At 47.9% G+C, this 10,530-nt stretch overlaps 1 long non-coding RNA gene across 1 annotated transcript; it reads left to right on the top strand.

Annotated features, from left to right (window-relative positions):
- The first annotated feature begins 4,795 nt into the window (after positions 1-4,795).
- Positions 4,796-8,316, top strand: LOC147964693 (uncharacterized). The gene is made up of 2 exons (XR_015607868.1): positions 4,796-5,245; positions 8,002-8,316. It is a non-coding gene; the product is annotated as an uncharacterized LOC147964693 (long non-coding RNA).
- Positions 8,317-10,530: the final 2,214 nt, after the last annotated feature.

The raw sequence follows: 10,530 nt of genomic DNA, 5'->3' as shown, positions 1-10,530 counted from the left end.
TTTGATAGTGAGTAGTGCGTGTGTTTACCTTGGAACCGCGTGCCATGAAGCAGTAGGTAGAAGCGGAGTAGTCCTTGTCATTTGCATCAGTGTCGGTGATGAAGTCATTGTCTTCAGTGTTGAAGATGGACTTGGCAACGTATGCTGTAGCCAGACTTGCGACGCCTGAGTCGGATTCCTCCTCAGACTCCACCTCCGCCTCCTCAGAAGCAGACTCCTCCTCTGAATCCATTTCCTTGCCAACAAACGCACGTGCCTTGCCAGATGAGCTCTTCTTGTGTGATGAAGACTTTGAGGAAGACTTGGAAGAAGACTTTGAGTATTTTTCTTCTTCTTGTCGTCAGAGTCATATTCCTTGCTCTTCTTCTTCTTTTTGTTCTCATTGTCCCACTGTGGACACTCAGAGATGAAGTGGCCAAGTTTCTTGCACTTGTGACATGTTTTCCTCGTGTAGTCATGAGCAGGAGCTTCATCATTCCTTGAACTTGATCGGGAAGACTTTCTGAAGCCTTTCTTCTTGGTGAATTTTTGGAACTTCTTGACAAGCATAGCAAGTTCCCTTCCAATGTCTTCAGGATCATCAGAGCTGCTGTCAGATTCTTCTTCAAATAAGGAGAGAGCTTTTGCCTTCAAGGCACGAGTTCGCCCATAGTTTGGACCGTAGATATCTCTTTTCTCCGAAAGCTGAAACTCATGTGTGTTGAGCCTCTCAAGTATGTCAGACGGATCGAGTGTCTTGAAATCAGGACGTTCTTGAATCATCAGGGCCAGGATGTCAAACGAACTATCAAGTGATCTCAGCAGCGTCTTGACGACTTCGTGTTTGGTAATCTCAGTGGCGCCGAGGGCTTGAAGCTCATTTGTGATGTCAGTGAGTCGGTCAAATGTGTGCTGGACATTCTCATTGTCATTTCGCTTGAATCGATTGAAGAGGTTGCAAAGGACACTAATTCTCTGATCTCTCTGGGTTGAGATGCCTTCATTGACCTTGGAGAGCCAGTCCCAGACCAGCTTGGATGTCTTCAAAGCACTCACACGGCCATACTGTCCTTTGGTCAGATGACCACAGATGATATTCTTGGCAGTAGAGTCCAGTTGAACGAATTTCTTGACATCAGCAGCAGTGACACCTTCTCCAACCTTGGGAACGCCGTTCTTGACGTCATACCATAGATCGACGTCAATGGCTTCAAGATGCATGCGCATCTTATTCTTCCAGTAGGGATATTCAGTTCCGTCGAAGACGGGGCACGCAGCGGAGACTTTAATTATCCCTGTAGTCGACATAGCTAAAACTCTAGGTAGTTAAACCGAATCACACAGAACAAGGGAGCACCCTGCTCTGATACCAATTGAAAGTGCGTTATATCGACTAGAGGGGGGTGAATAGGCGATTTTTATGAAAGTCTTCAGAACATGGGAGTTTTGAAGACAAACGATAAAATTGAACCTATTACCATGCAGCGGAAGGTAGACTACACTAGGCACACCATAGTCAAGTATTCAATGAAGTGAAAGCATAAAGACTAATAGCAGCTAGGTAGTAGGGATCAGGTAGGAAGATATTGTGAAGCCAAACAGAACACGCAGTCACTCAGTGAAGACAAATGATAGAGCAAACATACAATGACTTCACAAGGAGTAACAGTAAGTAAAGTGAAGTGAAGATGAAACCAGGGACTCGTTGAAGACAATGATTTGTTGAACCAGTTCCAGTTGCTGTGACAACTGTACGTCTGGTTGGAGCGGCTAGGTATTTAAACCTTAGGACACACAGTCCCGGACACCCAGTCCTGAACACGCAGCTCAGGACACCCAGTCCTCACCGTATTCTCCTTGAGCTAAGGTCACACAGACCTCGCCCAATCACTCTGGTAAGTCTTCAAGGTAGACTCCCAAACCTTCACAGACTTCGTTCACTGGCAATCCACAATGTCTCTTGGATGCTCAGAATGCGATGCCTAACCGGCTGGAGGATGCACAGTCCTCAAGTGTAATAAGTCTTCAGATCACACAGACAAGAAGACTTAAGTGATGCCCAATTCTCTCTGGCTCTGGTGGTTAGGGCTTTTATCCTCGCAAGGAATTCTCTCTCAAAGGCTTCGAGGTGGGTTGCTCTCAAACGACAAAAGCCGTGCTTTCAATCTGAGCAGCCAACCGTTTATGGTTGAAGGGGGTGGGCTATTTATAGCCACTTGGCAACCCGACCTGATTTGTCCGAAATGACCCTGGGTCACTAAGGAACTGACACGTGTCCCAACGGTCAGATTTCAAACTCACACGGCAACTTTACTTGGGCTACAAGCAAAGCTGACTTGTCCGACTCTGGACAAGATTCGCTCTCATAGTCTTCACTCGAAGACATAGGTTTTTGGTTTAGGCATCACTTTAGTCATTCTGACTGGTTCTCTTGGACCCCGCTTAACAGTACGATGGTTCCTATGACTCAACGCAAAAGAAAAAGAACTACGAAAGATCTAAGTCTTCGAGCTCCATAGGCTTCATATAGTGTCTTCTCTTGTCATAGTCTTCAATGTGAATATCTTCATATACCACCTTTGACTTCAATGTCTTCATACAGTTTTAGGGGTCATCTCTGGTAGTAAAACCGAATCAATGAGGGACTTCTACCTGTGTTATCATGTAATTCTCACAAACACATTAGTCCCTCAACTAGGTTTGTCGTCAATACTCCAAAACCAACTAGGGGTGGCACTAGATGCACTTACACTAGTCCTATTTATAGAGGCCCTGGTCCTCTTCCCAAATATCGAGCGGGAAGGGAGCCAACAATGGCGGGCTAGTTTGAAGGGGGGACATCTAGTACAAGCTATCATGACAAAAGTAGTCTTCGCCTGCACAAAGTTCTGGTGGTGACGCTGCTCCGGGCTCCACGATGACCTCCGTCTTGCAGTCCTTGGTCTTGGTCTTGTTGCACTGAAATGGTAACCTTTGCCTGATGCCTCGGTACTCCGCGGCTGCGCTTGCCCCCCTTGCACCAAAGAGGAAACAATGACGCTGTGCGAGCTGGCGCCCGCCTGGTGTCGATCGTTACGGCTCATGCCACGAAAGCCTCATGAGGTTCGCCCCGCCTTGATATCTCCCCTCCTCGTGAGCCTGCCCAGCTAGGCCGCTCCGGAGGAGGTCTTGCGTCATCCCCCTCACGAGGCTTGGCCCCTCACGAGGGTCTTGAGTGCTTTGTTGGTGAAGATGGGCCGTATGTCCTGCTGGCTCATCCACGCCGTGGGCCGCAGGCAGGCAAGTCTGGGGACCCCCGTTCCCAGAACGCCGACAACAAGCATTTTACGAAAGGCACCATGAATAAAATATGAACCACCATCAGTCACTAAATATCTAGGGACTCTAAACCTCGGAAAATAACTTCTTTAAGCATCTTAATAGAGGTGTTATAATCAGCACTACTAGTTGTAATAGCTTCTACCCACTTAGTAACGTAATCAACATCAACCAAAATATGTGTGTACCCATTAGAGGAAGGAAACGGTCCCATATAATCAAAGCCCCAAACATCAAATGGTTCAATAACAAGTGAATAATTCATAGGCATTTATTGACGTCTACTAATATTACCAATTCTTTGACATTTATCACAAGGCGAGACAAACTTACGGGCATCCTTGAAGAGAGTAGGCCAATAAAAACCGGATTGCAGTACCTTATGTGCAGTTCTATCTCTAGCGTGGTGTCCTCCATAAGCCTCAGAGTGACACTTGCGTAGGATCTGTTCCTGTTCATGCTCAGGTACACAATGTCTAATAACACCATCTACTCCTTTATAAAGGTGTGGGTCATCCCAAAAGAAATGTCTTAAGTCATAGAAGAACTTTTTATTTTGCTGGTATGTAAAACTAGGTGGTATAAATTTAGCAACAATATAATTAGCATAATCAGCATACCATGGAGCAGTACGAGAATCATTTATGACAGCCAATTGTTCATCAGGAAAGCTATCATCAATACGTAGTGGGTCATCAAGAACATTCTCTAGCTTATACAAGCTGTCTGCAACGGGGTTCTCAGCTCCCTTTCTATCAATAATATGCAAATCAAATTCTTGAAGCAAGAGAACCCATCTAATAAGTCTAGGTTTAGCATCTTTCTTTTACATAAGATATTTAATAGTAGCATGATCAGTGTGAATAGTTACTTTAGAATCAACTATATAAGGTCTGAACTTATCACAAGCAAATACAACTGCTAAAAATTCCTTTTCAGTAGTAGCATAATTTCTTTGGGCAGTGTTGTAACACCCCGAGAATCATGCTACAATGATCTCCCCTTTAATGATGCCATGTCATCATGTTTTTCAATCTAAATTGCCACTTGATGAAAATCAAAGCCAAATTCCATTTGAAATACGAGTCAAATATTTACTTCTTCTGTCATGCGAACAAAAATGTTCGTGATGTTAAAAATAATCCCCAAGTATTTTTCTTAGAGAAATCAACTCTGCTTGGATCACTAAGATGCCCCTAGAAATATTATAAGTGGTCGAATAGCAAATAAATTCACCTTTTCAAAATAAACAATTATTTATTTAACTCCCTTTGCCCCCAGACCTTTTGTCCTAGCTCAAATTATTCTCTGGTAATTGTGTGAAAAAATTCCATGTGCAACAAAAATGGTTTGAAAGCTTATTCGAATAGAAAACTGTAGCTAAAATTGAAAACGGAAAATTAAATGTGAGAAAAGGAAAAAGAAAATGCAAAGGGAAAATAAAAAAGAGAGAATTCCCTCCCCTCCCCTGGTCCTTGGTCCAGCTGGCCTAGCCAGACCAGCCCAACCCACACACCCCACTCATACCCCTCCACACGCTACAGGAGCAGGGGAGCTGTGGCTGGCATCCATGGCGCCCCGGCCAGGTGCCGGCCATCCCGCGGCCCCCTGATGGTTAAGACCCACGAGCCCCTCCTCACTCTCCATGTCGAAACCCTAACCCTCACTTTCCCCTCCCTCGCTCTCTCTCGTCCAAATGGTCGCCGCCCGTCCGCCGCTCGTCACGGTCGTCGTCGTCACCGTGGCCATTGTGCTCCCCGGCGCATGAGAACACGTCCAGGAGGACCGTCACCATCGACTCCGTCCATCCTGAGCACCAAATCGAGCGGAGCTGCCCCGTACACTCGCCATCGAGCTCATCTTCACCGTGTACATCGTCGGCCTCCGTTGTCGATTGCCTCGTCTCCGGTTCGTCCCCAACCACCTCGAGCTCACCTCCGAAACCGCGGTGAGCTCCTCCTCCTTTTACCCCTTTTCTCCGGCTCGATCCGCGCCCGTAGTGGCCGCCTGTGAGCTCCGTCCACCATGGCCGCTGGAACTCAGTGTCCGCGCGCGCCCGCGTACTGCTGCTGTTGCTCCTGTCCGCGCCCGCCGTGGTTCTCCGCCGTGCCCTGCGCCCATCCGGCGCTACCATGCGTGCCTGGGCCACGCTCTGCTGCTGCATCCTACTGATGGCCGCTGACGCTGATGCAAGCTACTGCCGCTGCTATTTTCTGCTAGTTGCTGCTGCTCGTAGTTGCGTTACTGCTGTTAATTACTGTAGCTATGGTTAGCTTTGCGGATATTACACTGAGTAACCCCTTGGGAAGCCCATAAACAGCGGCAAGACAACAGTTAACAGGGCTAAAAATTATGGGAATATAGTACACTTGACAAGGCTCAAATGTGTCCATTGGACTAAATCCATTTGATGCATGGATTAAATCCTAAGAAAATCACAAATTGCTACGTTTTGTTAACAGAAAAACAGAAAACAACAATGTTGCAGTAGCACTTTTCAAGGAAAGGTTTGAACAAGCAAATAGATGCAAACATAGCTGCACTTGGCACTGTCATGTAGATCACCGAAAATTGATCAAGTTTGATATAAGACACTACTCCATAGGATGAGTAGAACACTAGCTATAGCCTTTGGAAAACGGCTAAATAATGTTCAAAACCGAGGGATTCTCAGACTTAGCCAAATTTCAGTAAATCCTGAATATTGCTAAACTTCGGAAAATCATAGAAATTAATCCGTAACTCGGATGAATAAGTTTTCTACATGAAAGTTGCTTAGAACGACGAGACGAATCCGAATACGTAGTCCGTTCGTCTACCACACGCCCCTAGCATAGCGAACATGCAACTTTCCCCCTTCGTTTCATCTGTTTGAAAATGCCAAACTTCGGAAAAGTTTTCCCGGATGTTTTCCCCCTTCACCGATATCGTGTAGCACCGCGTTAGAGCACGTCTAGCTCTGCATGTTATCTGTTATGCACTTGCTTGCTATGTATTTACTGTTTCTTCCCCCTCTTCTCTCCGTTAGACCCCGAGACCGTTGCTGATGCCCGGTGATCGTCTACGCTACCGACGACCCCTCCTTCTCGCCTGAGCAACCAGGCAAGCCCCCCCCTTTGATCATCCCGATATCGCCCATTTCCTTTCTCTCATGCTTGCATTAGATTTTGCTAGTGTAACTGTTTGCTCCTATTCTGATGCATAGCCTACTTTTGTAACCTACTTATTGTTACCTACCTGCTTATCCTAAACTACTTAGTATAGATTGGTTAGTGATCCATCAGTGACCCCCACCTTGTCCTTGTTGCCCCTGCTTCATCATCGAAGACCCGATCAACGGGATCGAAGACCAGGCCTCGACACCGCACATCACTTTCCCCTTAGTTGCTCGACACTATTGGGTTACTATCGAGTGCCGAGGGTGAGACCTCATCAGCACTTCTGATGTTAACCCGGTAGTGTAGCTATTCGGTCGTGGTCATCGAGGGTGATTCCGCCTTAAACACTTTCGATACGACTCTGTCGTGCAACCCCTCAAGTGTGAACCTTGAGGGTGGATCCTCTTACATTCAACTTGATGATCACATCGAGTGGAATCCGTCAAGGGTGATTCCTCAGGTTTTCCCCTTGGTGTTAGACACACAGTTACTATGGTTACTATGACTTTACACTGAACCCTGTTACTAAAGACGGGTCGGCCCTGAGGGGTACCCGCGCGACCATATTTGCGAGTGATGAGGAGTCGGGTTGACCTGGAGGGTGCCCGCGAGATAATTACGAGGCATGGCCGGGCATTCCTAGCCCTTGCCGGAAGTCCTCGAGACGGGGCAACGGGGTCACATCTTTCATGAGTCCCTGCTTGTTACCGTGCTTTCCTAATCCACTACAATTTGGATATTTGATCCGAGGGGCCTCTGACCTGATAGCAACAACCATCACGTGAGCATAGTATGGGCGTTCTGCGTCGTATGTATCAGCCGAAGCTTAATAGACGTCAGCGACTGAGCGGTGCGCGCCGGGTTGTACTGGTAAGCACCTGCCTTTTTGAAGGAGGTAGCTAGGTCTGCTCACCGTCCGCCCTCACAACGTGCAGGAGTTCCCGGGGAGATGGCCCATGACCCCTGGGGGCATAGGTTTAGTCCGACTGCTTGACCTCTCTATTAATGCTAGGTTGGGTTGTGACGTATTGTTTGGCCGAGGCCAGGCATGACCCAGGAAAGTGTGTTCGGCCGGAGTTAATCGAGTGTGGTGGGTAAGTTGGTGCACCCCTGCAGGGAAGAAAACATCTATCGATAGACTGTCCTACGGCAACGGACACTTGGAGTTGTATCCCGATCGATACAACTAGAACTAGATACTTGAGATGAGAAATGGATATGAGAAATGGATAGTATGGCTCTGGGATTTCTTTCTCGCAGGGGGTCGAGGAAGGATCTCTGGCCGAGGTTGATGACACTACTACTACTTTACTTTATGCTACTCTTATTTCTTCTAATGCTACATGATGCTTGAAGATGCTAGTCTTCGATAGGACTAGGCTTTTCCCTCTATTCTGGCATTTCTGCAGCCCAGTCCACATACACAGCCTTCCGTTGATAATGTTGCATATGTAGTGTATGCTTGCGAGTACTTTGGATGAGTACTCACGGTTGCTTTGCTCCTCCTTTTCCCCCTTTCTTTCTTCTTGCTGGTTGTTGCAACCAGATGGTGGAGTCCAGGAGCCAGATGCCACCTTTGACGACTGCTACTACCCCGAGGGTGCCTACTACTACGTGGAGGCCGCCGCCGACCAGGAGTAGTTAGGAGGCTCCCAGACAGGAGGCCATGCCTTTTCGATTGCTGTTGCTTTAGTGCTAGCCTTCTTAAGGAACACTTGTCTAACTTATGTCTGTACTCAGATATTGTTGCTTCCGCTGACTCTTGTGTATTCAAGGTTATGTATTTGAGCCCTCGAGGCCCATGGCTTGTAATATAAAAGCTTGTATTATTTTAATTTGTGTCTATAGTTGTGTTGTGATATCTTCCCGTGAGTCCTTGATCTTGATCGTACACATTTGCGTGTATGATTAGTGTACGATTGAATCGAGGGCGTCACAACTGTCTAGAGTCTTACTAGCATGTTGGAGAACATTTAATATCTTATCAACTCTTTGTCCTAGAACATCCCCTACATCATAATCACTAGCATCACACATAATTTTAGGGATGGCAGTTTTGCCCATGGGTATGGGTACCCGTGAGTACCCTACCCGAAAACAATGGGCATGGGCAAGACTTGAAGAGATTTTGTACCCACGGGTAATGGGTACCCATACCCGCAAAATATATGGGTAGGGCATGGGTAAGAAATTGTGCCCATGGGTAACCCAATGGTGTTGGGGATCGTAGCAGAAATTAAAAAATTTCTACGCATCACCAAGATCAATCTATGGAGTATTCTAGCAATGAGGGGAATAGGAGTGCATCTACATACCCTTGTAGATCGCGAGCGGAAGCGTTCAAGTGAACGAGGATGATGGAGTCGTACTCGCCGTGATCCAAATCACTGATGACCAAGTGCCGAACGGACATCACCTCCGCGTTCAACACACGTACGGTTGGGAAGACGTCTCCTCCTTCTTGATCCAGCAAGGGGGAAGGAGAGGTTGATGAAGATCCAGCAGCACGATGGCGTGGTGATGGATGCAGCAGGATCCCGGCAGGGCTTCGCCAAGCACAAGCGGGGTGGAGAGGTGTTACGGAGGGAGAGGGAGGCGCCAAGAGCAAAGGTGCGGCTGCCCTCCCTCCCTTCCACTATATATAGGGGCTAGGGGGGCGCATGCCCCCTTGGAGACCCCATCTAAAGGGGGGGGGCCTGGGGGCAACGGCCCACTTAGGGTTTCCAACCAGGGGGCGCATGCCCCCTCGGGGGGCAACAGCCCCCCAACCCTAGGCGCCTTGGGCCCTTGGGTGGGGCGCACCAGCCCATCAGGGGCTGGTTCCCACGCCACTTTAGCCCATGGGGCCCTCCGGGATAAGTGGCCCCATCTGGTGGACCCCCGGGACCCTTCCAGTGGTCCCGGTACAATACCGGTAACCCCCGAAACCTTCCCGCTGGCCGAAACTGGACTTCCTATATACAAATCTTTACCTCCGGACCATTCCGGAACTCCTCGTGACGTCCGGGATCTCATCTAGCACTCCGAACAACTTTCGGGTTACTGCATACTAATATCTCTACAACCCTAGCGTCACCGAGCCTTAAGTGTGTAGACCCTACGGGTTCGGGAGACACGCAGACATGACCGAGATGCCTCTCAGGTCAATAACAAACAGCGGGATCTGGATACCCATGTTGGCTCCCACATGCTCCTCGATGATCTCATCGGATGAACCACGATGTCTAGGACTTAATCAATCCCGTATTCAATTCCCTTTGTCAATCGGTACGTTACTTGCCCGAGACTCAATCGTCGGTATCCCAATACCTTGTTCAATCTCGTTACCGGCAAGTCACTTTACTCGTACTGCAATGCATGATCCCATGACCAACCCCTTGGTCACATTGATCTCATTATGATGATGCATTACCGAGTGGGCCCAGAGATACCTCTCCGTCATACGGAGTGACAAATCCCAGTCTCGATTCGTGCCAACCCAACAGACACTTTCGGAGATACCTGTAATGTAACTTTATAGTCACCCAGTTACGTTGTGACGTTTGGCACACCCAAGGGACTCCTACGGTATCCGGGAGTTGCACAATCTCATGGTCTAAGGAAATGATACTTGACATTCAGAAAAGCTACAGCAAACGAACTACACGATCTTTGAGCTAAGCTTAGGATTGGGTCTTGTCCATCACATCATTCTCCTAATGATGTGATCCCGTTATCAATGACATCTAATGTCCATAGTCAGGAAACCATGACTATCCTTTGATCAACGAGCTAGTCAACTAGAGGCTCACCAGGGACGTGTTGTGGTCTATGTATTCACACATGTATTTGTTGGGTTTCGTAGTAATTTCAAAAAATTTCCTACGCTCACGCAAGATCATGGTGGTGCATAGCAACGAGAGGGGAGAGTATGATCTACGTACCCTTGTAGATCGACAACGGAAGCGTTTGGTTGATGTAGTCGTACGTCTCCATGGCCCGACCGATCAAGCACCGAAACTACGGCACCTCCGAGTTCTAGCACACGTTCAGCTCGATGACGATCCCCGGACTTCGATCCAGCAATGTGTCGGGG

Source organism: Triticum urartu, chromosome 6A, assembly GCF_056163025.1.
Source record: "Triticum urartu cultivar PI428250 chromosome 6A, HENAU_Tu73, whole genome shotgun sequence".
In the NCBI taxonomy this organism is placed as follows: Eukaryota; Viridiplantae; Streptophyta; class Magnoliopsida; order Poales; family Poaceae; genus Triticum; species Triticum urartu.
This window is presented reverse-complemented; position numbering and strand designations above follow the sequence as displayed.